This window comes from Schistocerca piceifrons, chromosome 7 (assembly GCF_021461385.2).
Source record: "Schistocerca piceifrons isolate TAMUIC-IGC-003096 chromosome 7, iqSchPice1.1, whole genome shotgun sequence".
Lineage (NCBI taxonomy): Eukaryota > Metazoa > Arthropoda > Insecta > Orthoptera > Acrididae > Schistocerca > Schistocerca piceifrons.
This window is the reverse complement of record NC_060144.1, coordinates 532,737,757-532,753,590: the sequence shown is the minus strand read 5'-3', so window position 1 is coordinate 532,753,590 and position 15,834 is coordinate 532,737,757. Positions and strand designations below refer to the sequence as shown.

The following is a 15,834-nucleotide window of genomic DNA, read 5'->3' as shown; positions in this document are numbered from 1 at the left end:
TTAAACACTCCGAATGTCGTCGGCTCGGCTCCGGGAGGCTCACGCCGTGTCGGCGCGGCCCGGCCGCCGGTGTGAACACCGCAATTCAAAACCATGTGTTTGATATCGAAGCGGGCGGCGGCCCGGCCAGGCTCGGCTCGGCCCGGCCGGCAGTGTGAACGCAACCTACGCTGCCTAGAAGTGTTGAAGAGATGAGGTACAACGGCGGCGATGCTGTACAGTATTACGCTACCGTGGTCTGCAAACAATATGCTTTATAAAGTCTCCTCTTGGCGAAGTAAAAATAATTCAGTGGAATCCACTATATGCCAGGTTGCTATCTTCAGAAAACGATTCCACGCGAGGTTTCTTTAAGATAACTTGGAGATAACTTAACCTCGCTCTCCACTCCGGTTATGCCTACCTGAATGTCTGGCAACAGTCTATTGTAGTATCGTCCTGCTACCGGCGTGCTCGCTCATATCCATCTTTCCCTTTCTAGCGTTTTCACCTCGCAGCCAGTGGGGGGACTTCCTTCCTCTTTTTCCTGTCGAATGCAATTCTAAGGTTCCCTCATCAAGAATCGGTAATTTAACATAAAACGTTTTTCAAAAGTTAACACTGGAAGGAAGTAAATCTCGTAACAACAATCAGAAAATTTGTTACACAGATATTAAAGAATAGAAAATTAAGACAGCATTAGTATTTTACGAAATTGGTAAAAAGTGTTGGAGTGGAGACATATGTGATACAAGGCATGGGTATCGAAATCTGGCAGCACTAAGCATTACCTCCGCGTTTTGATATTTTGATGCACTGCTTGACTGTTGCAACGCACTTCCGAAGCTACCGAGGAAAGCAGCGACTACTGAAATTAAGTTTTTTCGGACAGCCACATGTCGCACTCACCTAAGTGTTACTGATGGATTTCGCTCTTTAATTTAACAAGGGCATCATCAGAGTCTCTGGAATTTACAGTACGAAGTACATTAGTGCAGTGTGGACGTTTGAGGCGCCCCTGACCAGTCTCGCCATTTAATTTCAAAAGAGAAATATTAGAATCTCTGGCATTTATACCTTACTGGCCATTAAAATTACCACACCATGAATATGAGGTGCTACAGTCGCGAAATCTAACCGTCTGGAAGAAGATGCTGTGATACGCAAATGATTAGGTTTCCAGAGCATTCACACAAGATTGGCGCCCGTGGCGACACCTACAACGTGCTGACAAGAGGACAGTTTCCAACCGACTTGTCATACACAAACAGCGGTTGACCGGCGTTGCCTGGTGAAACGTTGTTGTGATGCCTCGTGTAAGGAAGAGAAATGCGTACCATCACGTTTCCGACTTTGATAAAGGTCGGATTGTAGCCTATCGCGATTGCGGTTTACCGTATCGCGACATTGCTGCTCGCGTTGGTCGAGATCCAATGACCGTTAGCATAATATGGAATCGGTGGGTTCAGGAGGGTAATACGGAAGCCGTGCTAGATCGCAACGGCCTCGTATCACTAGCAGTCGAGATGAAAGGCATCTTATCCGCACGGCTGTAACGGATCGTGCATACACGTCTCGATCCCTGAGTCAACAGATGGGGACGTTTGCAAGACAACAACCATCTGTGCGAACAATTCGACGACGTTTGCAACAGCATGGACTGTCAGCTCGCAGACCATGGCTGCGGTTACCCTTGACGCTGCATCACAGACAGGAGCGCCTGCGATGGTGTACTCAACGACGAACGTAGGTGCACGAATGGCAAAACATCATTTTTTCGGATGAATCCAGGTTCTGTTTACAGCATCATGGTGGTCTCATCCGTGTTTGGCGACATCGCGGTGCTGGCGTATCACCCGACATGATGGTATGGGGTGCATTGGTTACACGTCTCGGTCACCTCTTGTTCGCATTGACGGCACTGTTAACAGTGGACGTTACATTTCAGATGTGTTATGACCCGTGGCTCAACCCTTCATTCGATCCCTGCGAAACCGTACATTTCAGTAGGATAATGCACGAGCGCATATTGCAGGTCCTGTACGGGGATTTCTGGATACAGAAAATGTTCGACTGCTGCCTTGGCCAGCACATTCACCAGATCTCTCACCAATTGGAAACGTCTGGTCAATGGTGGCCGAGCAACTGGCTCATCACAATACGCCAGTCACTACTCTTGATGAACTGTGGTATCGTATTGATGCTGCATGGGCAGCTGTACCTGTACACGCCATCCAGGCTCTGTTTGACTCAATGCCCAGGCGTATCAAGGCCGTTATTACGGCCAGAGGTGGTTGTTCTGGGTACTGATTTCTCGGGATCTATGCACCCAAACTGCGTGAAAATGTAATCACATGTCAGTTCTAGTATAATATATTTGTCCAATGAATATCCGTTTATCATCTGCATTTCTTCTTTGTGCAGCAATTTTAATGGCCACAAGTGTAGCATGAGGTACATAAGTTCACTGATTACATTTCAGTGTACTTTAAATTGTAAATTCCAGAGATTCTGATGATGCTGTTATTAAATTAAAGAGCGAAACCGGTCAATAAGAGAAACTGAATGCGACAGGTGGTGTCCTGCAAAAAGTAAACTTCCGAAGGTGTAGTCTTCAAGCGGCTATTGAATGCTTAATTAGAGGCAGCCCAAAAAGGAAAAGTGACGCAAGCTCATCACATGCATTACAGCTGTCAAGCTGATCTAGTAGTCTACACGTGTCGTAAGTTTTATCACTTCGCCAGTGCGACGTGATCGTCCTGTGGTAATGCAAAGTTTTCGGCAACTGTAAAGTGTTAAGATCTCACTGACGGCAGTGTGGACGTTTGAGGCGTCCTTGTCAGTAATTTGAAATACGCGAAAGGGTAGCGTTGATGCTGCGCTGTCGCAGGGACCAGCAGGCGTATTCAGCGCACGCGCCCGTGTGTGTGTGTGTGTGTGTGTGTGTGTGTGTGTGTGTGTGTGTGTGCGTCCGCGTGTGATATCGAATTCGGAATGCCAGTATTGACGGGGTCGGAATCGGCTTGTCGGCGCATCAGAGCCCGCGCCGCTGGGTCGGACGTGTTGTTAATGAGGCCTCATCCGATTACGGCGTGGCAGGCGGCCATGCGTGGGCGGCGCCGCGTCCCTGCTGGCGACAAGAGGTCTGCTATGGCCGCAGCAACCGTCCACCACGAGTGTACACCAGTAATACTGCTCTACCAGCCCGCGCCAGCTGGTCTGCAAAACAATACTGGCCAACAAAATTCTGTGTTTTCCTCGTGTGTTTAGTCTTCGAATGGACCCACGTACAGAACGACTAACACTGCAGTGCCGACCCTTCATAAGTGAATAATACTTCTGTGGGCTTTACGAAATGTGCATATGCGACATCTGAAAAGTACGTGGTGCCATTTGTTGGCCGATTGCGTAATTATGTAAAATAAGTGAAATTATGCAGTGTAAATTACCGTATTTATATTTCACTATAAATTTTGCTATATACTGGGATGACAAGTCATGGAATCGCGATGTACACACCTACAAAACGAATCGCGTACGCCGGCCGGGGTTCTAGGCGCTACAGTCTGGAACCACGCGACCGCTACGGTCGCAGTTTCGAATCCTGCCTCGGGCATGGATGTGTGTGATGTCCTTAGGTTAGTTAGGTTTAAGTAGTTCTAAGTTCTAGAGGACTCATGACTTGAGAAGCTAAGTCCCATAGTGCTCAGAGCCATTTGACATTTTTGAAGAATCGCGTACATAAGATATAAAAGGGCAGTGGATTGGGTAAGCTGTCATTTGTACTCAGATGATTCTTGCGGAACGGTTTCCGACGTGGTTATGAAGGGTCGACGGGAATTAACAGACTTCGAACGTGGAACGGTAGTTCGAGCAAGTCGCTTGGGACATTCCATTTCGGAAATCGTTAGGGAATTTAATATTCCGACATCAACAGTGTGCCGAGAATACCGAATTTTAGGCATTACCTCTCACCACGGACAAGGCAGGGGCCGACGGCCTTCACATAACTTCTGAGACCAGCGTCGTTTGCGTAGAGTTGTCAGTGCTAAAAGACAAGCAACACTGCGTGATATAGCCGCACAGATCAATGTGGGACGTACGACGAACGTACCCATTACGACACTGCGGCGAAATTTCGCGTTCATGGCAGCAGACGACCGACGCGAGTACCTTTATTAACGGGACGACATTGTGACCACATCAGCTGGACACTAGACGACTGGAAAACCGCGGCCGGGCGACGTGTGTCCCCATTTCAGTTGCTGACGAGGGAACCTCCCCATCGCACCCCCCTCAGATTTAGATATAAGTTGGCACAGTGGATAGGCCTTGAAAATCTGAACACAGATCAATCGAGAAAACAGGAAGAAGTTGTGTGGATCTATGAAAAAAATAAGCAAAATATACAAACTGAGTAGTCCATGAGCAACATAGGCAACATCAAGGATACTCTGAGTTCATGAGTGCTGTGTTCCCGTGGTGAGCGTGAGCAGCTGCGGAACGAGAGGTCTTTGGTTCAAGTTTTCCCTCGAGTGAAAAGTTTAATTTTTTACTTTCAGACAATTATCAAAGTTCAGGCACTCACACATAATCAACTTCGCTCTCCAAAATTACAGGACATGTTCAGATTTGCTTGGACATATGCAGGACTTGACGGTCTACACACGGAAAAATTTGAAAACGTTAAAAACATATGTTTTGACAGAGCACAGGGAAAACTGTGCGACTGTGAAACTGTTGCATTCATTTGTTGCAGTTTATGTGACAAACTCTTATGTTTTCATCACTTTTTTGGGAGTGATTATCACATCCACAAGAAAACCTAAATCGGGCAAGGTAGAAGAACGTTTTACCCATTCGCCAAGTGTACAAGTTAGGTGGGTAGACAACATATTCCTGTCATGTGACGCACATGTCGTCACCAGTGTCGTATCGAATATATCAGACGTGTTTTCCAGTGGAGGAATCGGTTGACCTATGACCTTGCGATCAAATGTTTTCGGTTCCCATTGGAGAGGCACGTCCTTTCGTCTACTAATGGCACGGTTTTGCGGTGCAGTCGCAAAACACAGACACTAAACTTAATACTGTGAACAGAGACGTCAATGAACGAACGGAACGGACAGATCATAACTATGCAAAAATAAAGAAAGTAAACTTTTTTTTTTAATAAAGAAAGAAAATTGCCTCTTCCACTTCAGGCGTTGGCCCCTATCACCCATACTACCCCGAAAAACCTATCTAGCCTAAAAACAAAAACAAAGCTATTGCCACCGCCACTTTCATCCTAAAGCAAACTAGGACGTCCGTTCGCCACCACTTCAGGTTCCGCCAACGAACAAAAATATGCCTCTGATCTTTTTATAAAAAAATAAAAGGAGAAAGGAAAGGGTATAATACTTTATTTTATTTTATTTGTTGGTCATTTTGTTCTTATTTTGTTCTTGTGTATTTATTTGGATTCGAACGCAGGTCTCCTGCCCACTTTTTTTAATCTTTTTTATGTATATAGATATCAATGTGCGAACAGTCATAGTTAATCAAGCCTGGAAAACTAAAACAGAATGAAGACACTATCGAAGATATGAAACATAAATAACATGAAAAAAAGCTACCACGTCGTAGTTAGGCTTCCCAGCGACTGCGCCCACTGATAAACATTGTTCAATATATGCTCGTTTGCAGTTCGTTCTGACCTCATCTGCCACTGCCTGGAACATTCCAGCTGCACGGCGGGCTGTGAAAGGCACTCCATAGGTAGTTTGCGTAGCACTGTCGATATCTGGTATGCCCGGAAATTGCATGATGTCTTTCTTGCAAATAGAGCCAGAAGTCAAGGAAATTCTTGTGTCCGTCACTAGAGAGGTAATGGACCGCATGTCCAAGTATCCAGGTGACGGAGTTGGTTCGAGTCTTGGGGTAAAATGTCTCATCCGGAAACAGTAACGTACGTGCAGATATATGCTCCGGCCTAACTCGCAAGAGATAAGCCAGCATCTGCCGCACTAGGTGCCAAACCGGTTCCGCCTCTCCACAGCTGAGGTGGTGCTCGTCAGAATCTACTGTATTACAACCCACACAATTGGGAGATTCTGCCATGTGGATATTGTAGAGACGTTCTTGCGTCACCAGCTTCCCATTAACGACTACGTACCATTGGGAAACAACATCGGAATCAAGCATGGCATCGTGTACAGTCTTCCACACCACGCGCCACCGTACGTCAGGATATTTTAGTTCGACCACATTTTGGGGGCGGCGTTGCAGCATGTCATGATATAGGCGTCGAGTTGTGGCCATTTGTGGTGTCGTGAGCGCTACACTGCAATAACTTTGTTCTAAATAGAAACGTCCTATATAAAAGAGGGGCGCTGGGATGTCCTGTAGTGGCACCGGCGCTCTTAGTGAAGCAGGTCGTAGCGCCGTCAGAAGCAGACTCGTGAGGCTCGTAGGACAACGGCGCAGCAGACATAAATGTGAGCTAACATAGAGGGCAATGGCCCTATCATGGACGTTAACTAGGCCGAGACCACCTTTTTCCTTGTGGAGGGTAAGAGATACGTATCTGATCTTCAGTAACATACCAGCGGTGACGAAGTACCCCAGCGCTGCCATAATGCTACGAGCCAAGGGTTTCGGGATGGGTAGCGTTTGGGCGACATGCGGTATACGGGACGCAAGGTATACATTGGCATAATACGCCCGCTGAACGATGTTGAGGGATCGCAAGCGCTGATTTCCAATTCCGGCCCTAATTTGGTTAAGAAGGCGTCGATAATTGAGCGTCGTTGCGCGTCGCATGTCGTTCATGAAATCTAAGCCCAAGCAGCGGACAGTATCACAGAAGCGTAAGGGGGCAATGTGTTCCTGCGGTAGCCTAATCCCGATGCTCAAGGCGACAGACTTGTCAACGTTGATTTGGCTACCAGAAACTGTACCGTAGGTTGCAATCCAGTCCAACGCCGCGGCCATATCGTCAGCTCCTCGTATGACGATCATCAAATCATCCGCATATGCGGGCAGCGATAGATGGAGCCGCCGAACTGTATCCCAGTGAGCCTGTCTCGGAGACCACACAACAAGGGTTCTAAGGCCAATGCAAATAACAATGTTGATAATGGACGTCCCTGTCGTACTGATCGGCGGATCGGCATGGGTGCCGTCAGTCTTCCATTAACAAGAACTCGAGAAGTAGCCCCATGCAGAAGGCGTGTGAGCACTGTGATTAAGGGGTCGGAGTATTCCACGCGCCGTAGAACGGCCGTGAGGAAAGTGTGGCCCACACGGTCAAAAGCCTGGCTAAAGTCGATAGACGCCAGGGCTGCCGGCAAACGTCTCACCCGTGCAAGGGAGATGAGATCTCTGTAACGACATAACGCAGTTCCGATGTTGTTGGGTCCCCCCAAGGACATCTGATCGCTGGACAGGACGTGCAATAGTGTGCCGCGAAGACGTTCTGATAGCAGCCTCGAAAAGATCTTGAAGTCGCTGTTCAGTAACGTTAAGGGGCGATAATCGCGGACATGATTCCGTCCCTTCGGCTTATGGATGGGGACAATCAGTCCTTCCAAGAACGGTGCAGGCAACGGTATATCCGGGGACATCAATTCCTGACAAATTTCGACCCAACACGGTACCAACAGTTGTTTAAATGCTCGATAGAACTCTAATGGTAATCCATCGATTCCTGGTGATTTATGGGGAGCACCTTTACCAATGGCGTCGAGCACTTCCTCTTCTGTCACTTCTCCCAGTACAGTCGGTACCATGTCTGGTGGAACTGTACCGTGGACATGTGCTGAAACGGTGTCTACCGTCGCCATATCAGGGAGCACTGCTGAATAAAGTTGAGCGTAATGCCATAGAAGGCTTCTGCTATATCTGCTGGTTCTGCCACGTGTCGTCCGTCGTCCGTTATCATGTCGGTTACCAATGCCCTACGGCGCCTCCTGCGTTCTAGGAGATGGCCTTTCTGACTGTATCATGTCTGGAGCACGCGACCGTATAACAGCGCCTTGTAAGTGATGGCGTGCTAAGGAAACGAGCTGCGCTTTCGCGCGATTGACTATGATCTGCCTGTCAGGTGAGGGCTCCATAGCAAGACATTCCCGTAGGACGGTGTAATAAAAGTTTTCCGTGTTCCTCCTCCATGCCGCCGCTTCTCGGCCGTAAGCCATGAAGGTGCGCCTAAGAGCAGGTTTTGCACATTCAATCCACCAACTGAGGGTCGATCGGTAACGACCACGACGCTATAAGGACGCGTTCCACGACTCTTCGATAGCACCTTTACATGCCGGCTCGTCCAGATGGGCGACGTTCAGTTTCCAAGGGGGCCTGCTGCGCCACACATGTGCAGGTTGGAGGGCAATGGTGCAAATATAGGCTATGTGGTCGGTGAATGCAGTGGGCCAGAGCCCTGCTCCTCTCGTCGCCGTCGAAAGGGTGCGTGTGACGTAAATCCTGTCTAACCGACTTGTATAATGGGTGTAACCAGGAGCTGGGCCATGGATGTGGCGCCACGTGTCGATCAGGTGGAGGTCACGCACTAGCATTTCCAATTCCGCACACGGGACGTGATGTGGCTGCTGATCAGACGGAGATAATGTACAGTTAAAATCTCCTCCGATCAGCATATCGTCTACGCGGCCCATAAATAGACGCGTAATATCTTCCGAAAAAAAGCGGGCCCGATCTCTCCGTCTCCCTGTTCCTGAAGGGGCATATACATTGATGCGCCGTACACCGTTGACAGTTACTGCCACGGCTCTTGCACTCGGTAAGTACAGTACGTCCGTAGCCACCAAACCGTCCCGTAGCAGAACAGCCACACCACAATCGGTAGAAGAGGCGTGGGAGATGTGGGTGGTATATCCGTAGAAGTCAGGGAAACTAGCGACACATACTTCCTGTAAGAGGGCCACGTCGATGTCCGCCGCATCAAGCATGCGTTGTAGCATTGTCAGTTTGTGTGGTGCCCTTATCGCGTTGATATTGATTGTGGCAAGGCGAAAGGTGTGCTGCCTAGCCTCTTCACCTAGGGTAGACGCCATGGCAATCAAAGCTAAACGCAAGAGATGCCGGACCCACCAAACCCCTTACAAATTATGGGTCTTTCACGCTAGGAGTGGCATCCCCAATGCCGCCCCCTCCCCTGTCACCCGTGCCCTCTTCAGGAAGTTCCTCAACATCGTCCGACCACAGTGGGTGCAACACGTTGCTGTGTAGCTGATCGGCACCTAAATCTCTCTCACGTACGTCGTCTTTGGTAGAGGTAGACGGAGCGCCATCCGTCGACGCGACCTGCCGCGTTTGTGGTGCAAGAAGTAACTGGTCACTCGTGGTATGGGCAAGTGAACCGTCTACACCGCTTAGATCCTCAGCAGGCGCAGCATCCATGCCGTCTGATGAGATGTCACCTTCTTGACCGGCCGTGTGTAGGAGGCAATCGTCAGAAGGGGTCCGGCGACGTCGCTTGCGTCGTCGAGGCGAACGTTGCTTTCGAACGTGGACATCCGTATCCGAATTTGGGAGGCAATCCAGCGTCGTATCACCTTCCGCTAGGAAAGCCGCGGTCGTGACAATGTTCGCGTCCACGTCCATCGCGTTCTGAATGTTACGCTGCGTCTGGAGTCCGTGGGATTGTTGCTGCTGTTGTTGCTATGGAGGGGGCGACATACGGGTTGGCACCGAGGGTCCTTCCTCTTCCTCCCTTAGCACTGCTGACGTTGATGGATGTGTCTGATCACCCGTTTCGTCCTCAACTATGGTGCACATCGTCGTCTGAGCGTACATGAGGGGCAGGATTGTCGTCCCCGTCGGGGAAACGGAGTCTCCCACTGGTATCTGCGTAATTCTACGTTGTAAGCAGCTCGATCGAACGTGGCCTTCCTGCCCACATCCGGAACAGGTACGCGGTTGACCGTCGTACATGATGATTGCACGACAGCCACCGATGTTCAAATAGGACGGCACATGTTTCTTGAGCTCAAGTTTAATTTGGCGCACACCATTGTAGACCTTATACGTCGAGAAAGTTTGCCACTTTTCTGCAACGTGGCTGATAACACTGCCATATGGTGGGAAGGCGTCCTTGACAACTTCCTCAGTGACCTCGAAGGGGAGCTCAAAAACCCGTACAGTCCTTAGGCCCATGCCTGCATGATCCACCGTCACTGCACCGATATGCCCGTCAGAATGTTTCAATCTGAGAGAGTTCGAGTATTTAGACACCACTGTCGCGCAGACCTCTGCACTGCTCATTTTCACATAAACCACGCTCGCCGTTATAGAAAAATGTATTCCGACGACAGTCGCCGGATCTAAACGTAGGTCGTCGCGTATGAACTGTTCTATTTCATAGGTTCGAGGACTCGCGTGATCTGGTTGGAAAGTAATTTTGATCGTATCGTGGCGCCATGTGTGTGCCATAGTCGCACTGAACTTGGAACAAATACAACTCACGCCGCGAGAAGGTAAACACAAGCAATCGCTCACGGTCGCGCACGGCGGGGCGCAGCGGACGTCCTCGCCCCACCGCAGCCGAAAGCAGACTGAACTTTTCGCTCGAGGGTGGATTTGAACGAAGGATCCCTCGTTCCGCAGCCGCTCATGCTAGCCACGGTACCACGGGGCTCTTAGGCTCTCATTATCCTTGATGTTGTATATGTTCTGCATTGACTACTCAGTTTGTATATTTTGCTTATTTTTTTCATAGCTCTACACAACTTCTTCCTGTTTTCTCGATTGATCTGTATTCAGTTTTTCAAGGCCTATCCACTGTGCCAACTTATAACTAAATCTGAGTGGGGTGCGATGGGGAGGTTCCCTTGTGAGAACTGGTGGTAGGTTTCGAATGTGGCGCAGACCCCACGAAGTCATGGGACCCAGATTATCAACAAGGCATTCTGCAAGCCGGTGACGGCTTCATAATTATGTGGACTATGTTTACATTAAATGGACTGATTGTGAATATTTCAGTATGTATGACCAACACTTGTTACTTTCAATGTTTTTTTTTAAAAAAAAGGTACTTGTAGGATTTGTATCGTTTAAGGAACAGTGTACTACACCATAATTGGGCAGACAAAAATTATTTAATAACACGGTTACGCCTAGGCCCAGAATTGAGCTCTCGAATTAAAATTTTCGAAACCAAAACTGTATCCACTGCGGTTGCAGTTTCGCCAAATTGCCTTCCTTCCACTCCATTTTCTACCGAAAATATGCACGGGACAAACATTTGTTAGACTTTTTGTGCTGTTAATATACAAGGCATCGAGCTGTGGCGTCCGAGGGTGCGAATATTGGTTAGCCCCAATATACACACTAGCGTATTACACGCATCTTTGCCCACACAAGCGTATGCAACGTACGTAGATTCCACGCATCTTTTCCTCCCCCTTCTCTCTGTCCATTTCCTTTAAGCCTTCCCTGTCGCTGTTCATCTCCTATTTTCTTATTTATCTGTGTTCGTCTCTTCCTCTCTCCACTCTGTCTTTGTGTGAACATCTCCTTCTTTCCTCTCTCTCTGTCCAAATCTTTCTCTCCCTTACCAATATCAAGAGAATAATCTGTACGTGCAAAATGGAACAGGAGAACTGGACAACGCCCGAGATGACTGAGCAAGTGAAGATTCACTTACTGACGAAACTGGAGCCGCCGGAAGCATTTCCTATGACAACAAAGCAATGATAGTACGTCAGTAAACAGCTTTAGTTCTGTTAGAGTCTGCTCAGTTTTTAAATTGGGCACTTCGTAACTTCATACACGCTTAATCTCAGAATATAGCGAGTGCAGTGAACATTTACCTTGTGCTTCTGTTTGAATTGATTTTCGATGCCTTTCATCTGTTCGTATGGCCTGGATAACAGTAAAAAGCGTGAACCATTATGGAACGCATAGTTAAATTGCATATCTAATGAAACAGCTATCAGATACTTGATCGCTTGTTTGATGGCTAAAATTTTTAATCAGAATCACACTATGTTGTACCTGGCAGTTTGTAGTTCGAATATAACACTTGTTTTAGGCCACTATATTGCAATTGTGTAATTGACATCATTCATTCTGATTACTATGATGCGTGTTCAGTTCTGTACGAATGCGAGCATGTGAATGACGTGTATTTTTGCTGATACGAATGAAGATTACTATGTTTCTACCACTGGGATATTAGCGCTTTGTGTGTGAATCGACGTTGTGAAACAGCGTTGCAAATACACATGCCCACTAAATATTGTTTGTGAGGGTACTTCAGTAAATTTGTCTTTTATTTTTTTGACTTTTTCCTTTTTTTGTTTACATATTTTGTGGGCATATCTTTGAGGCAGTAAATTTGTATAGTTACTGTGTGATGCGTAACGGAGATGATCCAGGCCACAACCAGCCTTATTAACAGTTAATTGTGAACACTAGTCAGATTATCAGAGGGAGAGTAGAATCAAAAGCATATCGCGGCACTGTAGGAGGTTTTCAACACACAAAGAGTGGCAACAGCTCGTGACTTACCTGGTTAAGACGGTTTAGCGGGACATTAACACGGTCGCACTTTCGTTACGCTAAGTGGAAGTAAATGTCATTTTTGGTTGAAGCTCCTGAATAAAGTTTTATAGTTTTTAACTTACTTTAGGAGATTTTGCGCTACAACACATCGAAGTTGATGAGGTGGTTGAATAGCCTTATAGTCATTCAAGTAAAGGCATTCTTCCTTCGTTCCTTGATAGATTTCTTTCAAAGAACGCTAAGCTCCGTATTTACGACGGTTCCGGTGTTAGATTCATCATAAAGTTATAATTCTTTTGGTGAACATAATCTCATTTGTGTGTGACGTGTCGTATAATATACTCTTTCTACCAGTTTTGGAGCTCTACTTATTTATCAGTATGTAACTCGTACTACCCCAGGACGCCTAAGTGGAGAAGAGTTGCCCCTGTGCAGTACATGTGTTTCTTCTGCATGCGAGGGTTACAGAGAAAATTCAATGTGTGATTAGTCATGGAAGCGTAATTTGACTCAGAGATTAGTCGAATAATGCGTCACGAGCTCTTGGTTACATAAAGCACAAGTACTTCAACATTGAAATAGTGCAGGAGCTTGTTCACGCATCGCTCGTGAACGCAACAGGTAGGACACAAATGGAAATGATACCGAGTATCATACACTAAACATAGTACAGCGATCAATAAAGCACCACTATAGATGCTGGTGCAGACGATAGTGCACTCTGAAATAGTACAAACATGTCAGTATGCTGGAGCGAACACTGAAGTTCGATGAATAAGTTTTGACTATAATCTATGTCGGAGATTGTAATCTGTTGATTTTTCTAAAGCAAAATACAATATGTACACTCTCTCTTGGTGAGTAAACATCTCTAAAATCCATCGTAGAATTTTTTATATATTTGAGATAAAATCTGCCAGTGCCGCCAATATGTTCCTAATTTTAACGTAACCGCCTGGATACCGTTCTTCTGGATAATATAATCTGGCGACATAAAGGTAGCTACACAGCACTACCGTTACTGCAGCTATCACCTGGCGAACCTGACATAAGTACGATATAATCTTCTAGGTAGTTACGTCGCACTATGTTCCGCTTCCGTTTCTTCTCTGCTGGGATCATCTTCACGATCTTACAGTGTACTCACTTAGCTGAACACAGACAGGGCAACAGAAAAACCTGAAGAAAATCCCAGCGGGCGGATCGAAACTTCGGTCGTGTAGAAGCAGCTGAAGGGGAACATGATCCGACATAAGGGCGTAGAAGATTTTACTTTCAGTGTCAACGGCCGCGACAGTCTGCAGACTTACGTATACATATGACACTTGCTACAATCACCAATATTTCCAAGTAAACCAAATACAGAGAGACTGGGCGATATAAACTTTTCCATGAGCGCGTAGCTTGAAGATCTGTCGCAATTCGCTCAAGCGGTTGCTAGAAGGCAGCATGGTTGTAAATCACACAAAGGAAACATTTTATTTTTCATTATTGTCTAGTATACTGTAATGTAATACACAATACAGTGAAAGCGACAAGGCCTATGTCTGGTCGTCTGTCATTTGTAACAAAGTAGGAAAGATAGAGTACAGGGTGTTCATAAACTATCTTTACAACTTAAGATTTTAAAGACTTCAAAAGTGTACTAATACCGCAAGTAGTTTTCAACATGTGATAAGATAGCTGAAAGTTTTCTTTTACCTTTTGACGCTAAAATGAAACTGAAAACCTGATAAAATGTGGACGCCACAGGAGAAAGCTCAATGTGTAATTTCGTTCATGCAGACGATGACCGATACTCAAGTGCAACGAAACTTTTCGAATACGGTATGGAAGGCAACCTCCGTCCCGAGCAACCATTCGGGCTTGGCATACATTATTTATGGAAACAATAGTGTTCTCTATAAAAATGGGGTGGGTGGCCCACCTGTTTCAGACGCCAACGTGCACAAGGTACGGCAGGAGTTTGCAAGTAGTCCGACAAAATCGGTGCTTACGGCGGCCAGAAGTTGCAAGTGAGGCGTTCAACACTGCACAATGTCTTTCTTAATAAGTTACGGCTATGTTCCTACAATGTACAGCTGCTTCAGACATTGAAGCCTACGGACAAACCTCAGAGCGAACAGTTTGCAGTGGGTATTCTAGGCAAAATTGAGGCAAACAATGACGTTTTGGAAAAGATTTGTTTTTCGGACTAGGCTGTGTTTCATCTGTTCGCCAACTGAACAGTCATAACGTTCGTATGCGGGATTCACAGCAACCTCATGTTGCACATGAAGTGGAAAGAGACAGTCTCAATGTCAGTATTTGGTACTGACTGATGCACAATTGTATCATTGGTCGGTTCTCTTTCATCGAGTCTGCAGTCAACGGTGGTGTTTACCCAGACAAGTTACAAGAGTTGCTGAGCCACCGTTGGAATACTTGCAACCTGATTTCATATTCCAGCAGTATGGGGCACCACTCCACTGGTCCCTAAATGTCTGTCAATTTCTGGATGAAAATGTTGCGGATAAGAGGATTGGGCGAGATGGTGCAGTTCGATGGCCGCCACGATCCCGTGTCTTCTTCCTGTGGCGTCTCATAAAGAATCTGGTGTACCGAACCAAGGATAAAGACCTACAAGACTTGAAGGCACGCATTTGCAATGCATTTGAAGATGTCACCGTACAGATCCTGAATGGTACGTGGAGAGAAATGGAATCCTGACTAGACATTCATTATTCGTGCCACTAAGGGCGAACCCATTGATGTGTATGAATGAGGAGACAAAACTTCATGATTTGTCTCATCACATGTCGAAAACCGTTTGTTAATGTCTTGTGTAGTTTTAACGGTATTAAAGTTTTAAGTTGTAAAGATAATTTATGGACACTCTCTACTTCTCGTAGGTGAAAGATATTCTCAGAGAAGGCTCAAGAGCCAGGGAGAACACAAGCTAGGTCCGAACATGAGGCCTGTTCGAGTGACAAAATTTCGACTTTCAGGGGGTGTTATTGATTTTCTCCTCCAGAGCCTTTTCTTCCTCTTCCATTCTATATAGTAATAGGTTTTAGTTCTTCCAATAAAAGGTAATTTTTCATTTGAAATTGACGTTTAGTTTCACCCTCTTGCTGTTCCCTATTGGTTTTCAGAAGACGTGTAAATTTTAAATTTAAGCGAGAACTGAACATAGTCTACTGAATTTATGTAATCTGATTCGGACCCCACATTTAGTTTGGTGTGAGTCGGATGTTGGTTTCCGTTCTTTATAGATGGAATACTTTGTCACAAATGTAACATAGTTACGAGTGGCAGAATAAATGGATCAAACTAAATATTGATGACTGACTTGCTGGGGAAATCTTACTG

The 15,834-nt window shown here is 46.4% G+C and overlaps 1 protein-coding gene across 1 annotated transcript in view; it reads right to left on the bottom strand.

The window, feature by feature from the left end:
* The window catches only part of LOC124709069 (zinc finger protein basonuclin-2-like), a 577,389-nt gene that overhangs the window by 336,766 nt on the left and 224,789 nt on the right, over positions 1-15,834 (bottom strand). The window lies entirely within an intron of this gene.